Source organism: Tupaia chinensis, unplaced genomic scaffold (assembly GCF_000334495.1).
Source record: "Tupaia chinensis unplaced genomic scaffold, TupChi_1.0 Scaffold000687_1, whole genome shotgun sequence".
NCBI lineage: Eukaryota > Metazoa > Chordata > Mammalia > Scandentia > Tupaiidae > Tupaia > Tupaia belangeri.
In genome coordinates, this window is record NW_006160210.1 from 664749 (window position 1) to 677893 (window position 13145).

The following is a 13145-nucleotide window of genomic DNA, read 5'->3' on the forward strand; positions in this document are numbered from 1 at the left end:
CGTGCGTGCCCAAGATCCTGAGAGGAGAATGGAGGAGAAGGGATTGCGGCGTGACCATCCCCCCTGGGGGGTGATTTCTCACTTTCTGTTTCTCTGTCTCTGTCTGTCTGGCGAGCGCACGTGCCCTATAGCGAAAATCTCTTAAAAAAAAAAAATTCTAGACTATAAATTCACCGATCTAAGAGCCTCAACATGATCTCAAGAAGAATAAACACGGAGAGAACCACAATGAAACTAATCAGTAAAATATTGCTAAAAATAAGTGCCGATGAGAAAGCTTTCAAAGCAGCTAGGGGAGGGAGGTGGCCCTAGGAAAATATGAATAGAGAAACAAAAATAACAACCACATACTTCATGTCAGACGCATTGCAAGCAGAGCAACTTTAAACTGTTTAGTAAAAAACAAAACAAAACCCCAACTAACTAGAAAACTAAACCCAACAAAAAATATCTTTTAAAAAGGTGAGAGGGCATAAATATTTTTTTAGGACAGATAAAATGTGAGATAAATGACTGCCAGCAAACCTTAAATACAAAATACAGTACAAGAAGTCCTTCAGGCAGGAAGCAAACATAAGGGGGAAACATGTAGCTATATTGAAAATGAAAGAACAATAGAATGAAAGGTGTGTAAAGAAGAAGACATTTTTCATGTATATATATATATATTAAAGTTTGCTATTGGGCACACGCATTCACCAGAGAGAGACAGAATGGAAAGAAGGAAGAGTGAGAAATCACCCCAGGGAGAATGGCCATGCCACAATCCCTTCTCCTCCATTTTCCTCTTGGGATTTTGGGCATGTACTCACACATGCCTGGTGTTTTTCTAAGCTGCCAGTCCAGGTCTTGAACTATACAGTTAGCTATATGGAATCTAGCTACCTTGACTACCATGCAACAGACTGGCCTCATTTTTGCCTTTAAAACATTTTTTTAAAAAGGTAATTGCATTTTAAAAGAAACATTGATAATGTATTATAATGTTTATAATATATATAAAAGTAAGGGTGTGGCCACAAAAAGAATAAAGGAAGATAGAGTGGTTTACTGTGCATACTGTACTAAGTTTATTAAATTATTTTGACACTGGACTGTGATAAGTGAAGGATTCATTTTATAAGCCCTAAAATATCTATTGACAAAGACTTCTTAAATAAGACTCCCAAAGCACAGACAACAATCCCTAAAATAGACAAGTAAGACTATATCAGACTAAGAAGTTTCTGCACAGCAAAAGACAAAAAATGATTAATCCAATGAAAAGATGGGAAAATGAACTGAACGAAAATCTCTCTAAGGAGGACATACAAACAGCTAAAAAGCATATGAGTAAATGCTCAACATCCCTCATTATAAGGGAGATGCAGATTAAAACCACAATGAGATACCACCTAACCCCTGTCAGAATGGTGAAGATTAAAAATACAAAAAGTGGTAAGTGTTGGCGTGGATGTGGTGAAAAGGAAACTCTCCTACATTGCTGGTGGGAATGTAAACTGGTTCAGCCACTGTGGAGAAAAATATGAGGTTCCTCAAAGATGTACAAATAGGGACCAGCAGTTAGCATAATGGCTATGCTGCTGGACTCCCACGTAGTCGACCACGGTTCAAATCCCAGACCCGGTGGCTTAAAACTCATGCCCGGCACGTGTGCGTGCGTGCCCAAGATCCCGAGAGGAGAATGGAGGAGAAGGGATCACGGTGTTGCCATCCCCCCTGGGGGGTGATTTCTCGCTTTCTGTCTCTCTGTCTGTCTCTGTCTGTCTGGCGAGCGCATGCGCCCACTTCTGGGTATCTACCCAAAGGACAGCAGAATGCTCAGTCATAAAAGTGCTTGCACATCAATGTTTATTGCAGCATTATCCATGATCATGCTAAGACATAGAACTGACCCAAATGTCCACAAACAGATGAATGGATTGAAAAAGTGAGGCACGTATGCTCTATGGAATACTACTCAGCCATAAAAAAAAGACCCTGGTATTTGATAGAAAGTAGTCAGGTATGGAAGATCTATTGTTGAGTGAAGCAAGACAGGATCTGAAAAAAGATATTATATGTATCCGACTATACGCATTTATAGTAGAGGTCGAAATACTGAAGAGCATAAAAGCAATGAAAATATTTAGGGATGCTGAAGACAGTATGGAACAGGGTGGGAGAAGAGAAGAGTATAGAGAAGGATAGCAAGAGAACAAATAGAGAGGCATGACATTAGTGGGACACAGAAACAGTTTATTACCTGTTGATAACATGTATAGTGTTCTCTACTGGACCCATCTTAGAATTATTTCATGTTGGTTAATTCTTTTTACAAGCAAATGATGTATAGTGATTGAATGTTTAAAAAAATAATGAGAATAATAATAATAATCTGGAAAAAAATGATGAAAAGCTATTGATAATGGTGGTGGATAGTAATGTCTTTGTCTTGACTGATATGCATGGTATTCCTTCTGGAAAAAGAAATGTAATAGACTTATATATGTATTCAATGTAATATAAGTAAGATTATGATAATAATAAACTATAGCTATCTAGTAGAGAAACATTATGTAAACACTAACCAAAAAATGTCTAAAATGACTATATTACCATGAAAATACTTGGATTTCTGAATAAGGAATATAATCATAGGTAAAGAGGGATATTTGGTTGTGAAAAAAGGGTAGTTCATCAGGAAGAAATAGCAATATTAAGTATATGCATCTAATAGCAAAGCCAGACCCAAGATAACATAAATAGACATACCTACTACAATCATAATAATAATTTCAGTTATTCTGTTAATCATAGGCATGTAGATGGAAATTAAATTAGACACAGAAAATCTAGGTTAGATTTAAATGACACTTGGAAGACATACTACCCTCAAAATAACACATTCATCTCAAGTGCAAAAGTGCATTCAAGAAGATGATTTGTTGCTCTAGTAAGTATTAAAAGGAAAAATTAAAAGAAAGTCATTTAATTTAGTGGAGTTTAATTGAGCATTTTTTTTTCCTTTGTTTTAGAAGAGGTTTTTGAGCATGTATGCTTGCTGGAGAGAGGGAGAGGAAAGGACAAAGACAATGAGAGGGAAAATGAGAAATCATACACACACCCCATCCCCCAGATGATCATGCCACAATCCCTTCTCTTCCACTCTCCTCCTGAGACCTCGGCCATGCATGCACAGGTGCCCAGTATGAGTTTCAAACCACTGCCCTAGACTCGAACTGCAGGTGGCTATCTGGGAGTTCACCAATGTAACCACTATGCCATCTGCGGGCTTAATTGAGCAAAACTTGTTTTTTTCTTTCTTTCTTTTTTTTTTTTTTTTTTTAAGAGAAAGAGATTTTTGCTATAGGGCATGTGTACTCCCTGGAAGGACAGAGACAGAGCAAGAAATCACCTCCCTGCAGGGATCCCACACTGCAATCCCTTCTCCTCCATTCTCCTCTTGGGACTTTAGGCCTTGAACTGTGGTCGACTTCATGGGAATCCAGCTATGTAACCATTATGCCATCTGCTGGTCCCTTGAGCAAATCTTAACAGGATTTGAAACGGGCAGTTTCACAGACCTACTTCCAAGCAACTCCAGGTAGCCTCATGGTTCCACAGTATTTAAGTTCTAAAAAGGGAAAATGACCTATGCAGGAACAGGACAGTGATGTACAAAAACAAAAAACTGAAGCAATGAGGTAGACCATCAGTTGAGTTGGTTACATTAAGTTTGTCTGCATTTAAACAGTTAAAAGGTGGGTTGCCTATGACTGACTAAAGCCTAGCTACTCTGACTGGCTGTAACCTAGCAACCAACCAAAAAGAGGTCATAGTTTGTTTACAGAAATCAAGCTGTTGTAAGGAGGTTTTTTTTCAATATTCTTTAATATAAGTAAGTCTCAATTTATTTAAAATGCCTGAAATAGTACACAATTATCTTCTGTGAATGTAATAGAATTAAATTACAAAATCCTAAACCCATGGAAAAATTTTAGAACTCAATTTAAATAACACATGGTTTAAACATTCAAAAGGGACATTAGAAAATATTTTCCATTGAATGAGAATAAAACACAACATATTCAAATTTGGGGATTCTTGTTAATGCAGTACTATAAGCTATAACTTTAAATTCACTGGAAAAGGAAAGGAAATAAAAACAAACAAACAAACCAAAAAACAAAAACAAAAACCAAACAAACAAAAAAACAAACAATGAGTTAATAGCTACCACTGTATGTACAGTATGCTGGCTAAAAGCAAAAAATACCAAATTTGGTGAGATTATGGAGGACATCTCATGCTTTGCTAATGGGAAGGTTAAAGTTACACCACAATTTTTGAAAAACAATTTGATAGTGGACTGGGAGGAAGGGAAAGGATCAGGGACAAAACAACACGTTTAATAGGCACAAAAATGAGAAGTTGTCTCCTGATGATAATGTATTAACTTGACTAATATGCACTCATTAAATCTGAGGAAAAAAACATGTATGTTGTAGAGTGTAAAGATGTACAGTGATTAAATGTAAATTTAAAAATAAAAACTACAAAAAAATAGAAAAGAAAAGAAATCCAAGGGCGTGTGCGTTCGCACCCAAAATCCTGAGAGGAGAATGGAGGAGAGGGGATGGCCACGTGACCACCCTCCCTGGGGAGTGATTTCTTATTTTCCCTTTCTCTGTCTCTCTCTAGTGACCGCACATGCCTGACAGGAAAAATATTTTAAAAGAACAAGAAATGAGGTATATACTATTCAACCATTTATCAACATATTATTTATCCCAGAATTCTTACTAATCTATGCAAAAGGAGAATAATTAAAATATTCATGCCATAGGAGGAAAAATTTGATAGCTTCTTAAAATTGCAGAACTAAAACTTGGGGCCAGCAGGTGGTGTAGTTGTTACAACGCTAGACCCCCACATGGCCAACCACAGTTCGACTCCTGAACCAGCAGCTTGAAATTCACGTTGAACTCATGTATGTGCATGCCCAAAGTCCCCAGAAGAAAACAGGAGAGGGGATTATTGTGTGACCATCCCCACTGGGGGAGGGGGTAATTTCTCACTTTATCTCTCTCTGTCTCTCTCTGTCTCTGATGAGTACACATGCCCTATAGCAAAAATCTCTCTCTTAAAAAACAATACATTTACCATATACCTACAATTGCAGTAATATGTATTTACCTAATAAGCCTTAAGACATGTCCACATAAAACTACACAGAAATGTTTATACCAGCTTTACTCATAGTAGAAAAGATGATCAACAGACATGTGTAACATGCTATAATTAAGAAATCAGAAAAGAGAATGATCCCAAACTAAGAAGATGTGCCCAGAAAGTATGTAAGAAAATTGGGCATGTATTAAAATACAGAGAGAGAAAATGGACAGTTCTGAGAATGATGTGAGTAGCATCTCTTAAATTGTACAGTTAGATCAAGTTTGGTAAGGACTATAAAGTGACCATTTGAATGTGTAACTTCATGCCAGTGACAACCTTGGCAAAGGTAGTTTATTACATTGGTCAGTTCAAAGCAGATTGCAGGTTTTGAAGAGTGAATGCTAATAATGGAAAGGATATGAGATTTGCCTGATGATGGGATGCTAGAGACAAGGTTATGAAAGACAGAGAAGGATACTTGTTTATGGTAAGATTTCTGTTGAAATAAAGATGAAAAAGACTAGTAATGAAATGGTGTCTTGTGTAAAAGGAATGTTTTCCAACTGCATATGGGAAATGAATAAATACTGAGAAAAAAACAGGACTTAAATCTAAGTCTTACTTTTTGCAAATGAATAAATTTCTTCCATCGACATTTTATATGATACCTAACCACAAGTTGTCATGCTGAATTTTGTAATCTGAAAATCTGTCTCATACGCTATCTTTTCAGACTAGCATTATAATTTGAAATATGTTTTTTGAAAGTATAACCAAAAAGTATCAACTTTAGGATGGCATCCAGCCACTGTGTATCTCTTTCTTGGGAATGGAGCTTACAATTACATATATTTATCTCCTTCCTTAGTAATGAGCACTAATTTAGAGACAGATAAACTTCTAGGAAAATTTGAAAAAAAATCATTAAATGAATCAAGAAAATGTCATGATTCATCTGTTTCTGGCATGCAGTTTTAACTTGTCAACAGTCAGACTGACACAGAGTAGTTTGATGCTTCTGCTAAGGTGACGATGTGAATACCGATTATGGATTTTGACTGCAGATGTTAGAAGCAAACCATTTCTAACAGATGTATAATCTGATTAAATATGCAATGCAATGATATTGTCAAAACCTATTAATCACTCTTTCAGGACACATTAGTGTAGGCTTCACTGACAGCTGTGAGGATTGCAACATCTCTGCAGGTAGTTGCTCATAGACACCACCCAATGGATAGACCTTTAAGGGCTAAATAACCACAGCAGACATGTATACAATGTACTTAAAATATTAGATGTTGTATTTTTACCTTTCATTAGAACAGATACATTATTTTTTACTCTAATAGTGTTTACCCTACCTATATTTATTTGTTTCTTACCCCCAAATCACAGGGATTGCTTTTCTGTCATGCTATGACTAATTAAAAATGCAGATACAGAGCTGAACCTCCAGCATGTTTTAGAAAACAGACCCGAGACTGATGATTGCACAATATGTGCTTACAGATGAACAGAAGCAAAACTATGTTCCCCACGATGCTAACAAGTATCGCTTCCTCTTCCATTGATACCCACTGGTCTACAATTTATTTGGGAAGAGTGGCACCTTACTTTTTTATCAACCTCCAGATCTTATTTCTGTCCTTAAGTCACCCTTAGTGTTTGAGATTCCTGACAGTTAACAATTGTTAGAAAAACTAAACTAATGCAACTGTTTGGGATCCAAATGTTCTCATATTAAATTATTGAGTTCCAGAATTTTTGCACCATAATCTATGCAAAAAGATAAACCAATTGTAATTAACATTTACTTGTTTCCAATTCTTCCATATTCATTTAAGTAACGGAATGTGTTAGAAATGACTGATTTTTTTAACATTGGGTTAGTCAGGTGGTATGAGCTGAAGAAACATTGCAGGGTGTCTATGACATAATTTAATTTAACAATGTAAGACACAAAAATGTAGTAACGGAATGTGTTAGAAATGACTGATTTTTTTAACATTGGGTTAGTCAGGTGGTATGAGCTGAAGAAACATTGCAGGGTGTCTATGACATAATTTAACAATGTAAGACATAAAAATGTAAGTCAGTTCTCAAACCATCCATTAAAGCTGGAATTGACCAACTGATAAATTAAGAGAACAGAAATAGTAGAAAGAACATCTATCCCCTCCAGTCTCTTGAGGGCAAGAAGTTCTTTTCTAGTTCTTTTCCTTTAAGATTATCAATGCTGGGACCAGCAGATGGCATAATGGCTACGATGCTGGACTCCCATGTAGTTGACCATGGTTCGAGTCCCAGACCCTGTGGCTGATTTTATCACACTGGGCACGTGTGCATGGGTGCCCAAGATCCCGAGAGGAGAATGGAGGAGAAGGGATTGCATCATGGCCATCCCCCTGGTGGATTATTTCTCGCTTTCTGTCTCTCTGTCTCTCTGGTGAGCACACGTGTCCTATAGCAAAAAGCTCTCCAAAAAAAAAAAGATTATCAATGCTACTTTGCAAAGTTCCTATACTATGACTCAGCTATGTTGAGTCTCTATCAAAAGAATTTTTCTTATGAGGAATTCTATAGCACTGAATTAGGCCTAAAAATGATTCCTTCAGCTATAGAATTTGTATCTAGAAACCATGCTCTGCTAATCAATACTCAATACCTTCATTCGTTTGTCCTGAACGGCTGATATTTAGGATAGAAACCTTCACAGATTTATATTCTTTAAAATTATTATAGTTGAAATAGGAATTGATGAATTTACTCTTAGAAATGAGGTTCTAGACCAGTCCTGAAGTGTGGTGGTTAATGTGAATTGGGAGCCATATACTATATGGGCAACGCCAATATTCTTTAAAATTATTATAGTTGAAATAGGAATTGATGAATTTACTCTTAGAAATGAGGTTCTAGACCAGTCCTGAAGTGTGGTGGTTAATGTGAATTGGAAGCAACGCCATTCAAATCCTGATGCACAAGCTTGAAAAACACACTGGTGCACATGCATGCACGTGTGTGTGTGTGTGTGTGTGTGTGTGTGTACCAGAGTCCTGACTGAATGGAGAAATGGAGGAAAAGGATTGCGGATTTCAGCATAAGCATGGAGGTGTTCTCTCTCTCTCTCTCTCTCTCTCTCTCTCTATCTATCTATCTCTCTATCTCATTCTTCTCCACACATGCAAGTGCAAATGCCTCTCACAATGAAAAATCAGAGGGTTATCTGTAGACTGATTTACAAGCCAAATGACTTTTCTTGCATAAGAAAACCATTTTAATAAAGTATAAGCTAAGTTTTCTGGTGTCAGTTCAACACGAATATAGGGATAGTTGTTATTTTGAAGAATTTGAGGTTTAAAAAATTATTAATCATCCTGTTTTTTTTCTGAGTCAAAATAAAGGAAATATCTTAATCTCTAAATGAGAAAGTCAAGAACATTTCCACAATATTTTCTCACTGTAAAATTTAACCAGTAGTAATAGTTTAGTTTTCAATTGCATGGTTTAATGTTAGGCATACTAGTAAATCCTTAAATTTTTGAATGACTATTTCAATGTCAGCTTGCAAATCAAATATTACAAATAATTCCATGGTTTTTAGGTACCTTAAGTTTAGAAAATGAAACCAGATTTTCTTTACTATTTACTTTGTTTTGAATCTTATAATTAGAGAGAAAAAAAAGTTTGATAAAATTTTTGTGTATAAGAAAGGTAGAATTCATTTAAAAAATAAGTGAGCTTATATAAATATGGAAACTCCAAGAAACTAAATATGGTGCTTATTATAAAATAAAAAGTGACCCTATAATATAATTTCTATCTGGGAAACTCAATAGCATTCTCCTAGGGTACATCAACCTTTGCTATTTTAGGATTATTTTTTCTTCCAAAAATTTTACAAAGGGATTACCCGAATGATATTAAGTATTGAGACAATATTAAATGAGGCAAAATAGCCAGATTATGACTGTTGAAAAGTGAAATATTATTTTTAATATTTGAATAAATGTCAAGATAAATATAAATACAAAGCTCTGATACCTAGGAAAGTTGATAAATTACCTAAATTCAATAGTTGTAATACAGGTCCTTATGCAGAAAGAATATTATATCATTTTAACTTAGTGTTAAAATGCTTATTTAAATAGGAAGTAGCCAGACCAAGGCTATTTCTCTAGGCAAACTCATTAAAACAAATGAGAAACCTCTTTTTAGATTTCATAAGTCACAAAAATACCATGGAGTATTAATGCCAAATTAAATTGTTAATTTCATCAAGGCAAAGCATGCACATATTTTTAAATGTCAAAGAATTTCTTAAGGCTTAAATAAAAACATATTTTGTTCTCAAATTCCCCACTATTAATTCTTAGTCTTCAAAATCTTTTAGCTGCTCTTGTTTTTTAAATGTCAGTACTTAATTTATTGTTTTAAGTATTAGTATAATTATTATTCTTTTTTTTAGTTTTAGATGATACAGATTAAACATCTCTAATATGAAAATCCAAAATCTGAAATGCTCCAAAATTTGAAGTTTTTAAATTGCTGAAATAATGCCATAAAAGGAAAAATCTACAGTAGGCTTCATGTAGAAGTAAGACTAAACCCTACAATATAAAAGTAGTGTATAAAATTAACTTCAGACTATGTGTATAAGGCGTATAGAAGACATAATAGATTTCATATTTAGATTTGAATCCCATCTCCCAAATATTTCATTATATATACACAAATATTACAAAATCTGAGAAATTCTGGAAGGGTGGACACTTCTGCTCCCAAGCATTTTGGATAAGGAAGTAAGTCAACGTGTATTTGTTCATTTCTTACCACAAAAGCTGAAGATTTATATTTGGTTAGATTCCATAATATCCAAATGATATGTCCAGGCAGCATCCTCATCATAACATAGCCCTGTACCCCCCTCCTCCATCCTCTCAGTATCACAATTCGGGCTCTCTTAGATGGAGAATGCACGCTGTGCGTGGTGTTTACCGTGCAGTGGACGGTACTCACATGTTCTTCCTTGAACAATTTGAGTTCCTTTTTAGTTCTTAACTGCTATCAGAGTTATGATCAGTGTCTCCCAAGTTCTGTGACAGAACTGTGATTGCTCTTGCAGTATCTCTAAACTTATCAGCTGTTCCATCGGTTCCCTTTACATGATTATAGATAACCACCTCCAGGCATTTGCCCTGCCCCTCCAATATTAAGTGGTGAGCTGCTCTGCTTCTATCCTGGGAGTTTCACCACCATCCTCCCAGGGATTCTTTCCATCATCCCCCCTGTCAAATTATGTTCTACTTTTCTACTTTCTGCCATAAAAATAGATGCCAATGGTCTGGTTACTGTCGCTTTGTACATATGTACAGTGGTGGTACTGGTGATGCCAACTTTATCATTGGTGGGCTTTATGTAAGTTCATACAAGTAAAATGTGTCACCAATGCCTATGAAGAGTTCAATAAATGCTTTTTTAAAGATTTGTTTATTTATTTTGCCATAGGGCTGTGTGTTCACCAGAGACAGAAACAGAGAAAGTAAGAAATCACCCCCCTACGGGGGGCAGGAGGGTGGCTAGGCTGTAATCCCTTCTCCTTCTGGAAATCTGGGCATGTCTGTACAGACGTCCGGCATGATTTTCAAGCTGCTGCGTCTGGGACTCGAACTTCACAGCTGGCCATGTAGGACCCAGGGATTTAACCTCCACCCCACCTACCGAACTCTCAATAAATGATTTTTATAATCCTCTCAGGCCACACTAACAAATACATAGAATTGCAAAGAAATGAATTGTTGCTTTTGTCTGGGGGCATGTCTGTACAGACGTCCGGCATGATTTTCAAGCTGCTGCGTCTGGGACTCGAACTTCACAGCTGGCCATGTAGGACCCAGGGATTTAACCTCCACCCCACCTACCGAACTCTCAATAAATGATTTTTATAATCCTCCCAGGCCACACTAACAAATACATAGAATTGCAAAGAAATGAATTGTTGCTTTTGTCTGGGCGTGGGTGGGGGGAGAAACTTACAAAGAAATGTTCTTGCTTAAGTTACTTTAACCTATAAAATTACCATTTCTCTTTCTAAAAATGAGTACTATAATTTTATTTTGCATCTATAGAGAATTACCGTTAATGATTTTTAAAGCATTCTTATAGAATTTGTGATAAACACTTTCACAGAATTTATTTTGGTACACTTTATTTACTCATATGAATCACTGAGTATTCCATACCTATTTATAAAACATATTTATTAATAGTCTATGCGTATCATGAAAAGATAAATCTTGGGCCAGCTGTGGTGGAACGGTGATCGCACAACACTCTGCAATGCTGAGGCCCTGTGTGAGGGCCCTAGTGAATGCCCGACTCCTCCGTACACACACCATGCACTCCCCTGAGTGTCCGTGATCCTGGCTAGCTGAGGTTGATGTACAAGCTTGATGTGACAGTCCTTCTGGGATGTGTGTACTTCTCTCTTTCTCTCTCTCTCAATAGATACATAAACTCTTTTAAAACGAGAGAGTAATCTGCATTTGTAAAGTTATGGATGATTTTTTTTTCTCCTCCCATTTCTCACATATGTGAGATAAACCTCTAAAGTGGTTATCTGCGGTCTCCACTATCTGTCTTGGGGGAAAGAAAAGTAAAAATGTCTGCATTAGTTTTGAGGTTGGGCTATTAAAATATAATTAGGAAGGAAAGAACCACAGAAAAAAATGCTCTGCTACTTGATGCTGCTACGATTCAGAGTACCTTCCCCACCAGAGAACACCATTCTCTGGGACCCCAGTGTGGTTAATGGAATGAAGATGATCCTTCTTATAGTGGCACTGGGACAGCCACACAGAAACAGGGCTGTATTCTCTGTTTAGTGAAGGTTCAGCATGTGTGCATACTGTGATATGTATCCAACAACAGAGTACTTCTAGTACCAAATGTGTATGTGTGTGTGTGTGTGTGTGTGTGTGTTCCCATACTAATAACTAATTCTCTGATTCTCCAGATGCTGTGTCTAACAATTCAGCTTAACTCTGACACTAACTGGCATCAGACCTCCTTGATACAAGACTCATTGCTGCATCTCCTGTCCTTCTGACTACCTATAAATCAGGTTCTCATAGCCCCACCTTCAAACTAAGTGATTCACTAGGACAACTCAAAAAACTCAGAAAAAGCAGTATGCACACTATTACAAGTTTATTATAAAGGATGCAATACAAAGTGCAAAAGAACAGCCAAAGGAGGAAGTGCATAGGGCAGGGGTTCAGAAGGTTCTAAGCACAGAAGTTTTGGTCGGGGCTCACCAACATACAGGAATTAGTAAATCATTGGCCATTGGTGATTGACTCAATCTCCAGCTCCCTCCCCTCCCCAAAGACACAGAGATAGAGCTGAAAGTTTCAAACTTCTCATTTGTCTTGAGCTTCCTGGCAAACATCCCTCATTGTAAAACTGTTATGGGGCAGCCAATCACCAATCACCTCATTATAATACAAGTCAGTTATCATTCTGGAGATTTCCATGGGTCTTAGATACTAAAAAACAAGAACTAAGACCAAATGTTATAGGAAAAGATTCTTCTATCACTCCTTATCCTAATCTGTCAGAAATGACAAGGGTTTAGGCGCTTTGTGTCAGGAACTGAGACAGAGACCAAATATATATTATTATATTATAAAATCACAATAGGAAAAAGAAGAGAATGAGGATACTTCATTTTTTTAAAGGTTGATTTATTGGGCTAGCAGCTGGCATGGTGGTTAGGGCTCTGGGTCCCAGGCTGCTTAAAAAACACTCCAGGAGTGCATGCATGCGTGCCTAAACTCCAGAGAGGAGAATGGAAAGAAGAGAATTATGGTGTGGCCAATTCCCCGGAGGAGTGATTTTTTTCATTCACTTTACCTCTCTGTCTTTCTCTGGTGACTGCATGTACCCTATGGCAGAAAAAACAAACAAACAAAAAAAAAAAACAAAAA